Here is a 19,237-nt window from a genome sequence, read left to right as displayed (position 1 = left end):
CAGATAATCTGCTGACCAGAGATGAGATATACCCTGTATCTCTAGGATGTTAATCTGCTACCTTCACAGTGATAAAGTGCACACTGAAGAATCACTTCCTGTTTGTGCTCGTTAGCATTTGTGATGACAGGCAATGACCTCTGATCTCTGGTATTCTGTTTAAAGATTGGCTGCCAATGAGAGGAGATAAAGTTAAGACATCAATTAAGCACACAGGTCCAAAGGCTAACAGAAGTACCCTGCTAAAATTGTTGGGGTTTAGGAATCACCCACAAACCACATAAATACTGATCCCAGTCAGACAGGGATGGTTGATTGAACGCACACCCTGAGACTGAGCAATCAGGCCATAGCTCAGAATTCAGGGGCTGAGAATACGACCCCAAACATACTTTTCTGTCAGCTTATAAAGGCTAAAACTGCAAAAACAATAACAAGCTCATACATAGGTACAGGAAGTACTGCTCAGTGGTTGGCTCTGACTCAAGACATTTTGGCTAGCTAGACAGAAAAATTATGACTGAACTTTATTCTGGGCAGAATTTAGGCTGGGCAGAGTTAAGGACACACAATAAGCACGGCTTTAATTATTTTATTTGACATGCATGAGTATCTGGCCTGTATGTGTGTATGTCACGTGTGTTCCTGGTGCCCACAGAAACTGGAAAAGGACATCTGGTCTCTGGAACTGGTATTACAGAAAGCTGTAAGCCACTACATGGCTGCTGGGATCAGACACTGGGTCCTCTGGAAAAGTAGACAGTCTCCTTAGCCTCTGAACCATCTCCCCAGTCCCAAGAAATGGCTTTTTGTTGTTGTTGTTGATGATGATGTTGATTTGTATTTCATGGTGCAGCCCTGGCTGTCCTGAAACTCACTCTGTAGACCAGGCTGGCCTCAAACTCAGAGATCGCCTGCCCCTTGCCTCCCGAGTGCTGGGTTTAAAGGTATGTGTCATCAGCTGGTCTCTTTCAGAAAGTTGATTGTTATCCTTGAGCTCCCCCTACCCCTATATACAAATATATTTTCCTTTCTTTCTTTCTTTCCTTCTTTCTTTCTTTCTTTCTTTCTTAAGCAGAGTTTCATTGTGTCACATTGTGATGTGTCTCATACATAAGTCTGTAGGTCTGGTTTTCCTGACATGATTTGAATATGCTCATGTACTACTATGGTCTCAATTTTTATTGGTAAGTCTTTCTATCAGTCTGTGCTTTGCAGTTTCCAGCCTGGGCTGGAGCTCACTGAATAGGCCAAACCAGGCTTGTACTTACAGAGACCTTCTTGGCTCTGGATCTGTCTCCTGAGTGCTGGGATTAAAGGCATGCTTTTAATTAACAACCCTTCCACCAGTTGAAAGGATCCCCTTGTTTTTTCTGTGCATTATGTGATCTTTGTAACCCATATTCTTTGACAGTTTGTTGTGATTGACTAATTATAGAGGCTTAAAGATCGGGCTTTGTTAGGGGCTGGAGAGATGGCTCAGTGGGTAAGAGCATTGACTGCTCTTCCAGAGGTCCTGAGTTCAATTCCCAGCAACCACATGGTGGCTTACAACCATCTGTAATGGGATCTGATGCCCTCTTCTGGTATGTGTCTGAAGACAGCGACTGTATACTCATAGACATAAAATAAGTAAATAAATCTTTAAAAGAAAAAAAAAGTTGGGCTTTGTTATATACAGACACAGCTGAGCCTGGATAACGGTACCCATGAGGCATCTAAGGGCCTAGACCAAGAGCTTAACAAGAGTTTCTGGGGATAAGAGGATAGGCTCTGGGGGAGGGGAACAACTGTGAGTAATATTGTCCTCCAGGTAAGATGAGTCTCTGGGTTTCTCTGTGTAGCCCTGGCTGTCCTGGAACTCACTCTGTAGACCAGGCTGGCCTCAAACTCAGAAATCCACCTGCCTCTGCCTCCCAAGTGCTGGGATCAAAGGCATGCGCCACCACCGCCTGACTTTTTTTAAAAAATTATTTATTTATTTTATATATGTGAGTACCCTGTGGCTGTCTTCAGACACACCAGAAGAGGGCATCGGATCTCATTACAGATGGTTGTGAGCCACCATGTGGTTGCTGGGAATTGAAGTTAGAACCTCTGGAAGAGCAGTCAGTGCTCTTAACCACTGAGCCATCTCTCCAGCACCAAAGCTTTTTTTTTTTTTTTTTTATTGTTATTGTATGAGTGTGAATTTATGGAGTTATTTGTTCTGTGGTGTGTGTGTGTGGAGGTCAAAGGACAACTTCCTGGAGTTGGGTCTCTCCTTCCACCATTACATGGGTTCCAAGGATGTTTTTACCCACTGAGCCTCTCACCAGCTCCTGGAAAGACTTTTAATAGATAACTTTGGGATCTGATTAGCATTCTTGATCTTTCTAGGGAGTTGAGGTCGGTGGAGATCAGGATGCATCCTGCTCTGAGGTACTCTATATCATATAAAGCAGTGGTTTTTCAGACTGTTTTATCCCAAGAGATTCCATTTTACAGGCAGCAACTGACTCCATTTCGAGGATGGAATCATGCTGTACTGAAGTGCTGTCTGTCCATCCTCCTGTTCACCCACAGGGACCTGATGTCCATCTGAGGGATTAGGAGTTAAATAATTCCCTGATAGGCAGATGGGTAGGGAACAGTTACCCAGGTAAAAGGTAGTAAACAATTACGTGGCTAGGTAATAATAAAGGTGGCAAACTTCCAAGATGAGTGGCTTCTTCTTCCTCCTCCTGACACAGACAAAGCCTGACATCTTAAAACAAAGCCCCTCTGGGCTTCCTTCCTGTAGGTCCTAATGTTGAAGAACTGGCTCAACAAGTTGAAGTCAGATTAGGCAATGCTTTCACAACAGCCATTGGCCAAACAGCCATCCCATCTTTCTTCAAACTGATCAACCCTTAATCAGGGGAGGAAGACCTTTCAAAGACAAACCCAGCCCTCAAAGAAAAGCTGGGTGGTGGCTTCCTGAGTACCCCCTTGTTTGGTGGAGGGTCTTTCTCTGTGTGTGCCTGCTCTATGTGCTTTCTCAACCCAATACAGCTTTTTTTTTTTTTTCAACTGATTTAAGAACTATTTCTGTTCGCTGTGTTCATGATCTGTCCAATGCCACCTGCCTGCTGAGATTTTCTTTCCTTTTAACTCTTTAACCCGCAGAGAAAATGAATCTGATCCAGACTCCAAGCTAGTAACACATCATCTGCCTAAACCCAGTCTTGCCTTTCAGCCTATAGCTTCTATCACACTTCATGCTTGCCATCTGCTCTGCCCCTACACCCTGATGTGATGACAGCCAGTAGCAGTAGCAGCTCAAACAGCAGACTTTGAAGTATATCTGCTATTGTTATCCTACCACCTCCCCCATAGGGTGGCATTCCAGAGTTACAACCTTTGTCCTCTTGTCTAGCAGAGCCCCCTCCCCAAACTCCCCATCCTATTGGCTCAGGATGCACAGTTTTATCTAATGAATCTCCTGAGTCTTGAGATTGTCTCCTTTTTTGACTGTGGGCTCTGTCACGTAGTTGACTATCTGTAACTTTGCAACCCAAGATGACCAGGTACTGCTAGCAACAGCTGAGTGTCCCAGTGCCTCGGGCTTCTCTGTAATTCTCTGATGGATCTCAGTGCACCTCACACTGAAGAGATTTCAAGATTTCACATAAGGATTTCAAGATTTATTTAGGGGGTGGGGAGGGAGAGCTATGGGAAGGGGATGACCAGGAGGAGGGACAGTGAGCCGGATGTAAAGTGAATAAATAAAGAGAAACAAAGTGATAGAAAAAGAAAAATTAATTAAAATAAAATACTCACAAAAAAAGAGATTTCTTTAAGGCCCTTTGCCATCAGTGGTGATCCTGAGGTCAACTAGATCTTAAGGCTTACTCATCAAGGGATACCATTTGGGACTCTGGCTTCTTGGGGCATTTCTTTGATTCTTGAGGCAACAAGCTGTCCAGTTTCCTGTCTTGCCACACTGAGAGTGATTACACAGAAGAGGGCATTGGATCTCACTACAGATGGTTGTGAGCCACCATGTGGTTGCTGGGAATTGAACTCAGGACTTCTGGAAGAGCAGTCAGTGAGTACTCTTAACCTCTGAGCCATCTGTCCAGCCTAGAGGGCAAGGAGTTTTAAGGGGGTGTTAATATTTGGGCTTTTTTTTTCCTACCAAGCAGTTTAATAGACAGATAGAGCATTTATTTGTTATTCTGTTTCCTCTGGGAGTGAAGTGAGAGCTAAAACTATCCCTTAAGGCTGCAAGAGATGCCGCTGGGCAGTGGTGGCGCATGCCTTTGATCCCAGCACTTGGGAGGCAGAGGCAGGTGGATTTCTGAGGCCAGCCTTGGTCTACAGAGTGAGTTCCAGGACAGCCAGGGCTACACAGAGAAACCCTGTTTGGAAAACAAACAAACAAACAAACAAACAAGCCCGACAAGGTGAACAGGAGGATAGACAGACAGCAGTTCCACCGCCAACAGCAGGCACTGGGCTAAGCTGAAGGCCCTGTGCACTCTGTGTATTGGTCCTTTATTGCACACTACAGGTGGTCAGATGCCAGGTCAGTGGAGGCCATAACCATAGTGTGTAAAGTGAAGGCATGTCTCCAAGGTATGGAGGAGGAGAAGGTTTTGTTGTCACTATGAGGGACAGTACAGCCAGAGGGAGAGTCCAGGAAAGTATTAGACTAAATATGACAAGCAGACTGAACCAGGCCACGGGGTCAGGGAAGGAGAGAGGAAGACAAGAGAAGAAAAGAAGAGGAAGCTAAGAGCTCACAAAGCCCAGATGACAGGTTATCTAGGAATGAGAAAGTAGGGGAAGGGGAACCCCTGAGCAGGAGAAGTTTAAGGTAGGGGTGGGATGAGAAGAGCTGAGAGGAGAACAGGTACTGAGTGAGCCTGGAGGCCAGCATGCACTTTGTGTGTCAGTATACCAATAGGCACACAGATGGCCATTTGTCCTGAGTTTCTTTTGGACCTGACATATGACAGTGCTAGGCGGCCACCTCTACTGTGCCTGGGTGAAAGAACTGTATCCCTCTGTGTGACATTAAGCTCTTGGGCCTGGCTCCCCTGATACGATTTTGTTACAACCATGAATCCCTACAGTTTCATTTCAGGCTCAATAAACTTGCAGAATGGTGCTGTACTCGTTCCTCTCCTGGTGTAAGTTATCGTCAGTCTGTGATACATGGGTGGTACTGGACAGACAGTGCCATTCCCGTCTCCACCAAAATGTAGTCATCCTCCACCATCAAAATGGAGTCAAACGCTGCTTATAAAATGGAATCTTCGAGGACAAGGCACAATTGGGAAAAAAAAAAAATCACTGTTTTTGCAAAACACAGAGTAACTTAGGGCAAGGCACAGCCTGATTTCAACGATAACTATAATATACCAGAGGGTGATGACCTCAGGGAACCTTAAATGAAATGGGTGCTTTAAAAAACACATTTCTATGCAGTTGACGTCTGGGATCACCTCCTTAAAGCTAATGGAAGGAATATATGACTTTATCCCATGGCCAATAGGGACGCTTGGAAAACATTATGTGGGACCAGCAAGATAGCACAGTGTGTAAAAGCCTGACGACTGAGATCAATCCTTCGATCCTATGGTAGAAGGAGAGAACTGATGCCCCAAAGTCACCCTCTAACATCTACACACAAGCTGTGGTGTGCATATAGGTGCACACAAACACACAAACACGGGCATGCAAAAAACGAGATAATTTTAATTTAATTTATTTAAATTTAAAAAGCTGCCGGGTGGTGGTGGTGGTGGTGGTGGCGGCGGCGGTGGCAGCGGCGGCGCACACCTTTAATCCCGGCACTTGGGAGGCAGGGGCAGGCAGATTCTGAGTTCGAGAGTTCGAGAGTTCGAGGCCAGCCTGGTCTACAGAGTGAGTTCCAGGACAGCCAGGGCTACACAGAAAAACCTTGTCTCGAAAAACCAAACCAAATAAATAAATAAATAAATAAATAAATAAATAAATAAATAAATTTAAAAAGCTGTGTGTGTGGTGTATGTCTATGTGAATGTGTATCCTGTGTGTGCAGGTGCCTGCAGAGGCCAGAAAGGGATGTTAGAGCCCCTGGAAATAGAGTTAGAAGTAGTTGTAAGCCACCAAACATAGGTGCTGGGAACCAAACCTAGGTCCTTGCGAAAAGTGCTAGGAAATTCACTTAGTCCTGAACCATATCTCAGGTCCCCACACATATTTTTGTTTAAAGATTTATTTATTTTATGTATATGAGCACACAGTTGCTGTCTTCAGACACACACCAGAAGAGGGCATCAGATCCCATTACAGATGGTTGTGAGCCACCATGTGGTTGCTGGGAATTGAACTCAGGACCTCTGGAAGAGCAGTCGGTGGTGCTCTTAACCACTGAGCCATCTCTGCAGCCCCACAAATAATTTTTTTAAAGATATAAAATATCATCTGGGTATAGGGTTACACACCTTTAATCCCAGAACTCAGAAGGCAAAGGCAGACAGATCTCTGAGTCTGAGGCCAGCCTGGTCTACAGAGCAAGTTTCAGGACAGCCAGGACTACACAGGGAAACCATGTCTTGAAAAAACAAAAACAAATAAACAATAAATAAAATAAAAATATTACATAAGCATATCTGCCACCCTGTTGAAAAAAAAAAAAAAACACCTTAGCTTGGTTAGTGTGTATTTAACAGGAGGCAGATACAAGTAGAGCAAATACTCTGAAGCATACCGTTCCCCAAATAAGAAAGTAAGACATATTCTGTAGGCAAGTGCAAACATGCAGTCACTAAGAGAAGATGTAAGCAGGTGACGCAGGAACTTTCATAGCCTCGTCCCAAGAGAGGAGAGTCCACACCTTATTCTTAGGTCTCAGACCTGGGACCAACAGCTGACGGGAAACCAAATGGTAGCCAGGCAGAAACATCAGAAGGAGAAGGCATTACTGCAATCTTTCTCTGGTCCCCATTGGCTCGCTACTCCTTGTGATCAAGGTTTACAACAAAGCAAAATGGGGCATGTTCAAGGGGTAAGAGTGAAGGATGGCCGAGGCACCTCTGTGGGGGAAGACAATCCCACAGGGTGAAACTGAACCTTGCTCAAAGGCATTGTGAAAACACTACCCTCTCAGGGTGAGAATGGACAACAGTCAGACCATTGCCCCCACAGATCTATTTAGGTAGGTTTTATACTAAAGCCTGCGAGACTTTCCTATGGAGTATCTTCTACCCAGCTGATTGACAGGCCCCTTTGGATTAACTGTTAAGGGAAGAGACAAAGGTCTGCATTGTTCTTTATCAGAAAGCCTCAGCCCAGGCAGTAATCTTATCTTTCAGGAAGTTCAGAATGTCACTTCTCCTCTTAGGTCCTGCAGTCTCAGTTCCTGGCTTTATCAGCAGTTAATTATGAGGGGGAGTGTGTCTTCCTCAATGACTTTTAAGTCTGCAACTACCCAAATGCCCACCTAATGCTAGACTCGGTTCTAGCCCAACAGCACATGCTCCGGACTGACTGTGGAGAGCCCAGTGAAGTTGTAGTGTCCTTTCACGACCAGTGGGTGCATATACATACACATGCACACACACTCTCACACAAAATAAATAAGTAAATATAATAAAAATATTTTTATCGAAAGAAATCAACTCCTCACCCATCTCTGTTCCCATCCCAAGAGAATTGCTACACTGAACTCACTTGTGCGAGGGGGGAAAAAAAAACTCCTTCTGTCTCCCCAGGACAGCTTTCTATCCCTAAATCTACATGATGGGTTAGTGAGGCAAAGCATAAAGACATACAATAAAAAATAATAAGTCCTTTTTAAAAATCAAATCAAAACCAGATGGTGGCGTTGTTGACTGTGGCATCGACACACACCTTTAACCCCAGGAAGCAGAGGCAGGGGGATCTTTGTGAGTTTGAGGCCAGCCTAGTCTACAGAGCAAGTTCCAGGATAGCCTGGATCACACATTACACTGAGAAACCTTGTCTCAAAAACCAACCAACCAACCAACCAACCAACCAAAACACCCTAATAAACAGATAGATTGGGCCAGGTGTAGTGTAGTGGTGCATATCTTCAATCCCAGCATTCAAGAGGCAGAAGCAGGTGCCAGCTAAAGCTACATAGTGAGACCCTGTCTCAGACAAACAGCTAGATCGAGAACTCTAGAATCTCTTCTATACTTTATTTTTTTAAGATTTATTATGTATTTATTTATTTAATGTATGTGAGTACATTGTAGCTACCTTCAGACACACCAGGAAAGGGCATCATTACAGATCGAGATCTGTGGGAATTGAACTCAGGACCTCTAGAAGAGCAGTCGGTGCTCTTAACCACTGAGCCATCTCTCCAGCCCTTTTTCAATACTTTATTAAGACAGCTATAGAGGTGTTTTGTTTTGTTGAAACAGGATTTCTCTGTACAGCCCTTGCTGTCCTGGAACTAACAGAGATCCAACTACCTCTGCCTCCTGAGTGATGGGATTAAAGGTGTGGCCACCAACATCCTGTGCTTTCAAGGTTTTTAATAACTAAGCAGAGACTCTGAAAGCCAGAAAAGAGATAAACAACGCATTCCGTTTATGGCCGCACTAATTGTCTCTTCTGTCTCAGGAAATGCTAGAGCGCCATCTGGTGGCCACTCAGTTCAGTCTGCAGGCACTAACTCAGCCTCGGGTCAAAGGATTCTTCCTGTTATTGATCAGCTGATATGTCTGCTGGGAGAATTCAAAGCTACTGAACCTCTTCTGGGGTCAAGCCCAATCACCAAAGTGGGAAACCCTTGGAAGCAATAATGTTCTTTCTCTTGTGAGGGAAGGCCAGCTCATATCTGACGACCTCACACAGGTTGAATCTAAAAAGGGACAAATTTCTGGACCACAAGGAGCTCAGCAAAGGAGGTCCCTCTCCCTCCGTGTACTGATTGAAGCCCTGGGGTAGTGTGAGCAAAAATCAAAGTTACATTTTTTTTCTTGTTTCCTTTTTTTCCGAGACAGGGTTTTTCTGTGTACCCCTGGCTGTCCTGGAACTCACTCTGTAGACCAGGCTGGCCTCGAACTCTCGAACTCAGAAATCCGCCTGCCTCTGCCTCCCAAGTGCTGGGATCAAAGGCGAGCGCCACCACTGCCCGGCTTAAAAATAAATCTTAAAGAAAAGAATGTGTCAGGGAGTGGTGGCACACGCCTTTAATCCCAGCACTTGGGAGGCAGAGGCAGGCGGATTTCTGAGTTTGAGGCTAGCCTGGTCTACAGAGTGAGTTCCAGGACAGCCAGGGCTACACAGAGAAACCCTGTCTTGAATAATCAAAAAAAAAAAAAGATTTATTTTTAATTACGTGTGCGTGTGTGTCTGTCTGTCTGTCTGTCTGTCTACATGTAGGTATCTGACCAGGACAAGTACCCACAGAAGCCAGAGGTTTAAAGCTGAAGTTACAAGTGATTGTAGGCTTCCCAGTGAGGGTGAGATTCATTCTTTGGTTCTCTCCACTGAATAGTAAGTGTTCGTTTTACTTTTTTTTTTTTTTTTTTTTTAATGAGTACATTGCAGCTGTCTTCAGACACACACTAGAAGAGGGCATCGGATCCCACTACAGATGGTTGTGACCCACCATGTGGTTGCTGGGAATTGAACTCAGGACCTCTGGAAGAGCAGTGAGTGCTCTTAACCACTGAGCCATCTTTCTAGCCCCAGCAGTAAACATTCTTAAACGCTCCCAAATTATATTCCTTATTAGTACAAGAGTCAGTTTTTTTTCTTCTGTCATGACCACTCTCTCTTGTCAACATTCCAGCACTCAATCCTCCTCACTGGTACTGATGGCAAGCCTCAACCAACCAGTCTTTGTGTGTCTTCACCTCTACAGTAGATGAATTTCCGTTATTCCTCTGTGGTACCGTGTAACTGTCTCATTCCCCTCCTAGGTAGGGGCAGCATGTCGAAACTTCGGATCCAGTTAAGGCCATCTCTCTAGCTCGTGTTCCCACTTCATCCCCCTTTTGAGACAGGGTTTCACTGTGTAGCCCTGGATGACTTGTAACTCACCATGTAGGCCAGATTGGGCCTCAAGCTTGCCTCTGCCTCCCACAGGACTGGGATTCAAGTCCTATACCAGCACAGTGCTTAGCTCTCAAGAGTCTGATGGTTTGTACACAGGTCCCCAGAGCCTCGACATGATGGACTTCCTCTTAGAGAGCAGGGTGCAGGTCTTCTTTTACAAACCTCTGAGTACACTAGGCAGTGGTGGGGCAAGACTTAAGTCCCGGCTCTCAGAAGACAGAGGCAGGTGGATTTCTGAGTTTGAGGCCAGCCTGGTCTACAGGGAGAGTTCTAGGACAGCCAGAGCTACACAGAGAAACCCTGTCTCAAAAGACCAACAATACATATAGACATACATACATACATAATACATACATACATAATACATACATACATACATGCATACATACATAATACATACATACATACATAATACATACATACATACATACATACATGAAACAACCCCTAGAGCTTGCTACAGTCTCTACCAAACTTAAATCTGGCTCCTGCTACCTTTACTGGCAGATCCTAGTCCTGAGGACTCTGAATTTCTGTGTGGAGAGACTCCACCTCACCTGCAGTTATAGGCAAGCCCTATGGGGTGAGCCTCTTCTGAGGCTACTTCGTCCACAGACAGAAATGATTTATGGAGGTAGGACACAGACCTTTCAGAGAATACAACAGTGAGTTTCACAGAGGTGACAGAATTTGGGTGTTTTGTGGGTAGTAATTCTGTATCAGCCCCCAGAGAAGAAGCAATTGCTGTCACTAGAGCTCCCCAGCGAGGGGCATGAATGGGACAACATTTAGGCATGCCTCAACCCATGCTTTCTGTACCCATGCAGCCACCTGGAGAGAGAGGGGTTTCCTCACTGCCCATACCCTCTTAAATATGCCCCTGAGATTCGGACCTTACTAGATGCCATCTGGCTTCCAGCCCAGGGAGCTCTTACACATTGCAAAGCCACCAGGACTATTCTGACACTTCCCAGTGGAGCAACTGATTTCAGCAGGCTGAGCAGAAATTTGACTCCCACTCCCGGCTGCCTTTGTTCCCAACCCCTCCTCTACAATATGCCCCTCCTCCAACAGGAAACTCACTGGCTTTAGATCAGGGCTTCAAAGCCACACCAGAGAGATGGATACTCGAAGCCCAGCAAACTGCTGCTCCCTGCATCTTCCCAATGGGAGAGCCTTAATAGTTTTCATCAGGTCATGAATTTGGGGACCAGGGCCCTCCAACTTCCAATTGAGTTTCTCTTTACAGGCATAACAATACAACCAAACCTGTGATCTCTTTCTTTCTTTTCTTTCTTTTTGTTGTTTTGTTTTTGAGACAGGGTTTCTCTGTGTAGCCCAGACTGGCCTCAAACTTAGTGATCTGCCTGCCTCTGCTTCCTGAGTGCTAAGATAAAAGGTGTGTGCCACCACTGCCAGGCTAGTTCTTTTTTTTTCTATTCTTTCTTTTTAAAAAAATTCTGTGTGCCTGTGACACACAAGTCATGAGACTTGGTTCTCTCCTGAACCATGTAGAACCTGGGGACCGAACTCAGGTCATGAGGCTCGGTGACAAAGTACCTTTACCTACTGAACCATCTTCCAGCCCTTTTATCTCTCTTCATATGTATTCATTTTTTAGTATGACTGTTTTGCCTTCATGTAAGTATGTGCATTGTATGCATGTCTGGGGCCTGAGGAGGTCAGAAGTGGAGGGATAAAACTTCCCCTGGAACAGGAGTAACATGGTTGTAAGCCACCATGTGGATGCTAGAAACCAAAGCTGGCCCCTCTGCCAAAGCAGCAAATGCTCTTAACCGCTGAGCCATCTCTCTAGCCCCACCTTGTGGTCTGATTCTAAAGTTTGTCCTTAGTGTTGTCAACCTGAGGAACCCAAAGACCCTCAAGCCTTTTGTGGCCTATTCAACCTTATTCAACATAAGGGAACTATGCTGGAGGAAGACTGGTGAATAAATTTAACACATGCCATGTGCAAGGGGCTCAAATATCTACTAGTTCAGGAAAATACCTGCATCAGACAGATAGAAGCATCAGTAATACAGAGTGGGTCTGAGATACAACCTCTTTCCTCATAGAAGACATGATTTCTTGTGTTGCGCTCCCTCAGTCCTGACTGTGAGACAATGGCCTGGCTGTCTTCCTTTATTTCTCTTCCCTCCCTCTGTCTCTCCCTCCCCCCACCTCTATTTTACTTCCTTCTTCCTTTCTTCCTCTCCCCAGTCCCCTCTTTGAATTTTTTGAGGTAGGGTGGCCTCAGATTTGTAGTGACCCTCCTGCCTCTGCCTCCTAAGTGCTAGGATTACAGGCATTCCTCACTCACAATATCCAGTCTGGCTTTAATTTCCGGTGACACTGAAAGAATGCAAAACACTTTAAATTAAATATCATCTCCTTGGCTGCCTAGTACCTTCTATCTCCTGGAAAGATGAGAAGGTTAATCTTATCCTTGAGAGACTTCTCATTTGATTCAAGACTTGGCCCATACTTCTTCCCACTGTACTTTTATAATCCCTCATCATACTCGGTCCCTTCAAAGCCCTTTATAGTAGGTCCTTCCTCCAGGCACACCTCTTGGTAGATTCAACATGTCACTAAGACAGAAGAGCAAGACAATCACTGACTAGTGGGACAAGCAGAACCCCACAGGGCTGACATCTTCTTGGGATTGCCTCTTATATCATCTTGGGTGGCTGCATCTAACGAGAAAATGCCACTTGGAGCTGTTTGGGTCAGACCTGATGTAGTCCTCCTCATGTCTCCAATTGCAGTCAGCCACTATGGGCCTGTCACTACCGGTTCGCCTGTCTGTCAGTAAGAGGACCATATACCTGTCACTCTGAGATATGTCTGTTTCCTACTCCAGTGAGATCCAGATAAAACCTACCCCTGAACACTACCAGACCTTAATGGGTAGCCAAGATTCTTTCTCTCACCTTCGAAGTTCTAAGATATAATTTTACAAGATTTCTCTTATTCCAGGGACATAAGACCCAATCCAGTTTAGGATATTTATCTTAGACCTACACCTTCAGGGAGACTTAGAATACTCATGGACACCTTGAATCACAACATTGTCTTTTGTTTTCTTGTTTTCCGAGACAGGGTTTCTCTGTATAGCCCTGGCTGTCCTGGAACTCACTCTGTAGACCAGGCTGGCCTCGAACTCAGAAATCTGCCTGCCTCTGCCTCCCGAGTGCTGGGATTAAAGGTGTGCGCCACCACTGCCAGGCCACAACATTGTCTTTAAGGACTCACTCCAGCATGGCTCCTCTCCTGGCTTAGTTTCCTCCTCATCTTTACAATCATTCTCCTCAGACTTACCTGTCCTTCTGAAGTCACACCGTGATTTCACTTTTAACCAGCCACAGTGGCATACAACTGTAATTCTAGTACTTGAGAAGCTAAGGCCCAGGGATTCAAAGTTAGCTGGGCTATATAGTGAGTTTGAGGCCAGCCTGGGCTATGTGAGACTTTGCCTCAAAATAAGAAAGAGAAAAAAACAAACACAACAAGAATGCATTTTGCACTTCACTGTTTCTGAGTTCTGCACTCAGTTCTTACTACTACATATCTTTTCTTGTCGCCATCTGTCGAAGGCCATGGTCTGAACTTGTTGCTTTTCTGGTCACTCCCTCTACTGTACCACTCTCTGGCGTTATTCTTCTTTTTGCCCTTCTCATACTTAACCTGATTCAACTGGACTCTTCTGTTAAGCTTTGAACGCCATTGTCTCAGGGATAGCAATTATTACCACCGACATCAGTGCCCGTCTCTCCCCTGCAACAATCTCCGTCTCCGTGTGACGTCATAATCTAGCTGTTGACCTCTTATCATAACCACTCCCTCTCTGCCTCAGGACGTTGCTCAAGCATTTTCCACCTTACAGAACTATGACCCAATGATTAACTGCTAAGCCGTCTCCCCAGCCCTCCATAAAAAGAAAGAATTTACTGTAGACAAACATTATCTCTATCTCCCACGTGTTGGGATTAAGGGTGTGTACCACTATGTCCAGCTTTAAATTTCTTTGAAATTACGTTTTATCTTGTATGGGGGGAGTGTGTGTCATGGGGAGTGAAGTTTGGGTCAACTCGTGGGTCCCAGGGTTAGGGTTAGGGGTTGGGGGTTAGGGGTTAGGGGTTAGGGGTTAGGGTTGGGGTTGGGGTGTTAGTGTTAGGGGTTAGGGGTTAGGTTTAGTGTTAGGGTTAGGGTTAGGGGTTAGGGGTTAGGGTTAGGGTTTAGGGGTTAGGTTTAAGGTTAAGGTTAGGGGTTAGGGGTTAGGGTTGGGGTTAGGGTTAGGGGTTAGGGGTTTCATTTAGGGTTAGGGGTTAGGGTTATGTTTGGGGTTGAGGTTGGGGTTGGGGTTAGGGGTAGGTTTAGGTTAGGGTTTAGGGGTAGGGTTAGGCTTGGTGGGGAGTTTATCAGGGTTAGGGGTTAGGTTTATGTTTAGAGTTAGGGTTATTGTTAGGGGTTATGGGTAGGTTTAGGCTTGGTGTGAAGTTTATCAGGGTTAGGGTTAGGGTTAGGCGTTAGGTATAGAGTTAGGCTTGGTGGGGAGTTTGTCAGGGTTAGGGTTAGGGTCAGGGTTATACTTGTTGGGTAGTTTATCCACTGAGCCATCTGTCCAGTGTGTGTGCACTTATATGTCTGTTAGTTTTCTCCTGCTGTGATGAAACACAATGACTAAGAGAAACTTGGGTAGGAATGGGTTTATTTCATCTTGTAGCTTATAGTCTATCAGCCAGAGAATTCAGGGCAGGAACCTGGAGGCAGGCACTGATGTAGAGGCTGTGGAGGACTGCCACTCATTGTCTTGCTCAACCTGCTTTATTTCAGGGATTCAAAATCAAGTGCTCCGGGTCATGACCACCCAAAATTAACTGGTCCCTCCCACATCAATCATCAATTAAGGAAGTGCCCCCATAGGCTTGCCTGGTCGGGGTATTTCCTGAACTGAGGTTCTCTGACTTGTGTCAAATTGACAAAGCGTGTGCCAGCACATTCGGCAAGGGCTTTACCTAACAGGCCTTCTCCCCAGCCTGTGCTCTGCATCGGCATGCCTCGTCCTATGCTACTTATTTTATTAAATCCTAGGTTTCTATGTCCTGTCTCTGTGTGTTGTACGTGGGTGTGCATGCGAGGCTATAGTAGTACATCGTCACAGGACTCCATCACACTCGTGTCCATTGCTACTGGTAATAATGTCCTGTCACACTGTCATACTGCCAAATGTTAAGGAGGCCAAAGTGTGATGGCACACACTTTTTAATCCCAGCACTCGGGAGCTAGAGGCCTGCAGATTACAAGTTCAATGCCAGCCTGGGCTACACAGTAAGACCTTTAAAAAAAAAATAGATTTATTTTATGGTGCTGGAGAGAGGGCTCAGAGGTTAAGAGCAGTAGCTGCTCTTCCAGAGGTCCTGAGTTCAATTCCCAAGCAACCACATGGTGGCTCACAACCATCTGTAAATGTAACCTTATGCCCTCTTCTGATAGAGCACTCATATACATTAAATAAATCTTTAAAAAAAAAAAAGGTTCATTTTATTTATTTGAGTACACTGTCACTGTCTTCGGACACACCAGAAGAGGGCATCAGATCCCATTACAGATGATTGTGAGCCACTATCTAGTTGCTGAGAATTGAACTCAGGACCTCTGGAAGAGCGGTCAGTTCTCTTAACTGCTGAGCCATCTCTTCAGCCCCCAGACCTAATTTTTTTTAGAGTTGTTTGACATAAATGTAAGGGCTTTATTTTCAACATTCAGTTGTATGGTTTGAGAACGAAACAGTTGGCCCATATGATATCCTTATGACAGCTTTAACCATTCTGCCCTTTAAAAAAAAAAAAAAAAAAAAAGGATCTCATGGGGCTGGAGCATTTGCCTGCATTTGGTTCCCAGGACCATGTGGTGACTCACAACAAGCTGCAGTGTTCCCTTGACCTTAGGTGAGGAGTTATGTTTATATATCCACCAGGATTGAGCACCATGCTCTGCATTTTCATTGGCTGTGGTTGTCTCTCATGATCTCCATCCATTTACAAAAAAATAAATCTCCTTGCTCAGGGGTGAGAACTACACTTACCTGACTAGACTAGAAGGATGTCTGGGCTTTTGTTGTTGTTGTTGTTTTAAGTAGCGTTGGGATTTAATTAATACTTTGAAGATAAGCCTACTAAGCACAAAGGTTAAGAGAAGCAGGAGAGACAAAAATAAGACACACCAGAGATGTGGGTGTGGACTTCAAGACTGGCTCAACCTGCTGTGCTCCTTTGTACTGCTCTTTCTAGGAATCCAATCCTAATCTAAATTTAGTGAGACCTGCCCCATAGCCTGACAGTCTATCTTGGAGGTATTGCGTAAAGCTGGTGGAGAGTACAGGGTCCATTTGCACTTAGAATAGCTAGTGACAAGGAGAGTCCTGCCTGCTATAATGTGTCCCTCACATCTGGTCTCCCAATGCTTGTTTGGTGGGTAGAGGTTTCCAGCTGTGTATTTTGTTATTTCTTGACAGAGGGTCTCATCTATAGCTCCGGTTGGCCTCTGGGTCCACTGAGTTGAGGATTATGGGAATGTGCCACCACATCCAACTCAACTGTACCATTTTAATTCTTTTGGTATTTTTTTCTGCATTTTTAAAGTTATTTTCTTAGTAAATCTCTGGATTAAGCTTTCTGGCTTAAAATTTTAAATATTTAATTAAATTAACATAATTAAGATTAAAAATAAGGGGGCTGGAGAGATGGCTCAGTGGTTAAGAGCACCACTGGCTGCTCTTCCAGAGGTCCTGAGTTCAATTCCCAGCAACCACATGGTGGCTCACAACCATCTGCAATGGGATCTGATGCCCTCTTCTGGTGTGTCTGAAGACAGCTACAATGTATTCATATACATAAAAAAAAAATAAATCTTTAAATTAAAAAAAATGTCTTTCCTTTAAAAAAAAAGATTAAAAATAAATGAAAATTTCTGGATTAATCTTAACATCCTCAGATGTGTATGTGTATGTGTGTAATAACGTATGTGTATCAGGGTCTCTCTGAGTATTCCTGGTTAGCCTGTAATTCACTATGTAGACCAAGCTGGGCTTGAACTCTTGAATTCACAGAAATCCACTTGCACCTACTTCCCAAGTACTGGGGTTCAAGCAGTGTGTTACCATGGCCCGCAAAGTATGATCTCTGTTTCTATTAATTCAACAATACACAGAAACTTTTCTCCTATAGATCTCCATCTCTTCCTTCTTTCCTATCATGACTGTTACACAGAGGCCAAAGAGATGGCTCATGCCTTTGTAGGCACCATACACAGGAAATTTAAAAAAAAAAAAAAAGTGAAAAACTTAAAATATCCGTAATTTTCACAAAAATAACAACTACATGTTAAATCATAAATCATCAATTACTGTTTTGTACTATTTGTATTTTTCTGCTCAACACATTCTTTTTCTTTTTTTTTTTTCTGTTTTTTTTTTTTCGAGACAGGGTTTCTCTTTATAGCCCGGGCTGTCCTAGAACTCACTCTGTAGACCAGGCTGGCCTCGAACTCAGAAATCCACCTGCCTCTGCCTCCCAAATGCTAGGATTAAAGGCGTGTGCCACCACTGCCCGGCATTTTTTTTTTTTTTGATTTTTTGAGACAAGGTTTCTCTGTGTAGCCCTGGCTGTCCTGGAACTCACTGTATAGACTAGGCTGGCCTTGAATCCAGAGATCTGGCTGCCTCTGCCTCCCAGGTACTGGGATTAAAAGTGTACACCACCACTGCTTGGCTTATTTGTGGGATTTTCAACACACACAAGATCAGGTCAAATAGTCGAAGACCTTGACTGTGTACATTTCCAGTTTCAACAGCTGAGACCTATCCTACACCAGGCACAGCCCCCACACTCTGCCAGGTTCCTTCAAAAACAACATCCACTGAGTTCTTTCATCCGAAAGTATTTGATCGCACTACAAGATAATTCTTTTACAAAGTCTGGTGGTGCATGCCTTTGATCCCAGCACTGAAGCAGAGACAGACAGATCTCTGTGGGTCCTAAACCAGCCTGGTCTACATAGTGAGACCTTTCCTAGCTCACAAACAAACAAACAAACAAAAACAGGTTAGGCTACAGGAAATGGTCTCAAAACAACAAAAAAACTGTTTTATCTTAACCACTTTTCTTGTCTGTTTTATTTTTTTAAAAGATTTATTTATTTTGCATAATGTGAGTACCCTGTTACTGTCTTCAGACACACCAGAAGAGGGCATCAGATCCCATTACAGATGGTTGGGAGCCCCCAATGTAGTTGCTGGGAATTGAACTCAGGACCTCTGGAAGAGCAATCAGTGCTCTTACCTGCTAAGCCATTTCTCCAATCCCTTTGTTTTATTTTTGAGGCAGGATCTTTCTATGGAGCCCTGGGTGTCCTAGAGCTGTGTAGATCAAATTGGCTTAAACTTGACTGAGACCCACTTGCCCCTGCCTCTCAGGTGCTGGAAATAAATCACTTTCAGAGTATAGGGCAATTACTTAAAAAGCACTCAGAATGTTGTGTAATCAGCTTACCACCATCCAGACCAACTCTTTGGTCTTACAAGACAAACTTTGGACCCATCAAGCATCCTTCACTCCCACCCCCCCCCATCTCTGTATTTTCTATACAATTGTGTTTTGTTTTTGTCTTGGAGTGCTGGAGATGGAACCCAGAATCTTGCAGTCTAGACAAGTACTCTACCACCGAGCTACAACCCAGTCCTGCTCCCGGGATAATAAAAAGAATTAAGGAGAAAAATATACATAAGGGGCTAATGATGTGATGGAATTCTTCAACTGTTTGTCTATCAAATACAATGCCCCGAATTCAGTCCCTGGCACTGAAGAGACTGGAATGGTGGTGCTCATCTGCTGTCCCAGAAGTCAAGACAGGAGGATCCTTGGCTACACAGAAAGTTTGAAGCCAGCCTGGGCTACTTGAAATCTTGTCAAGGAAAGAAAGGAGGGCAGGAAAGAAAAGAGAAGGGAAGAGAAAGGAAAACAGGCAGACAGACAGACAGACAAAGTAGGAAGGAAAGGAAGGGAGAGAAAAAGACAATGGACACCAGGCCTGGAGCCCTGGAAGCTCTCTGAGCACTGCAGTAACTGGTTCCCTTGGAGGTAGGGGTGGGAGGGGCTAAAGTGCCTATTTCTTGGAACTGCTAATGCTC

Source organism: Grammomys surdaster, unplaced genomic scaffold (assembly GCF_004785775.1).
Source record: "Grammomys surdaster isolate TR1022 unplaced genomic scaffold, NIH_TR_1.0 342, whole genome shotgun sequence".
Lineage (NCBI taxonomy): Eukaryota > Metazoa > Chordata > Mammalia > Rodentia > Muridae > Grammomys > Grammomys surdaster.
The sequence above is the reverse complement of the archived record's forward strand: the minus strand, read 5'-3'. Positions refer to the sequence as shown.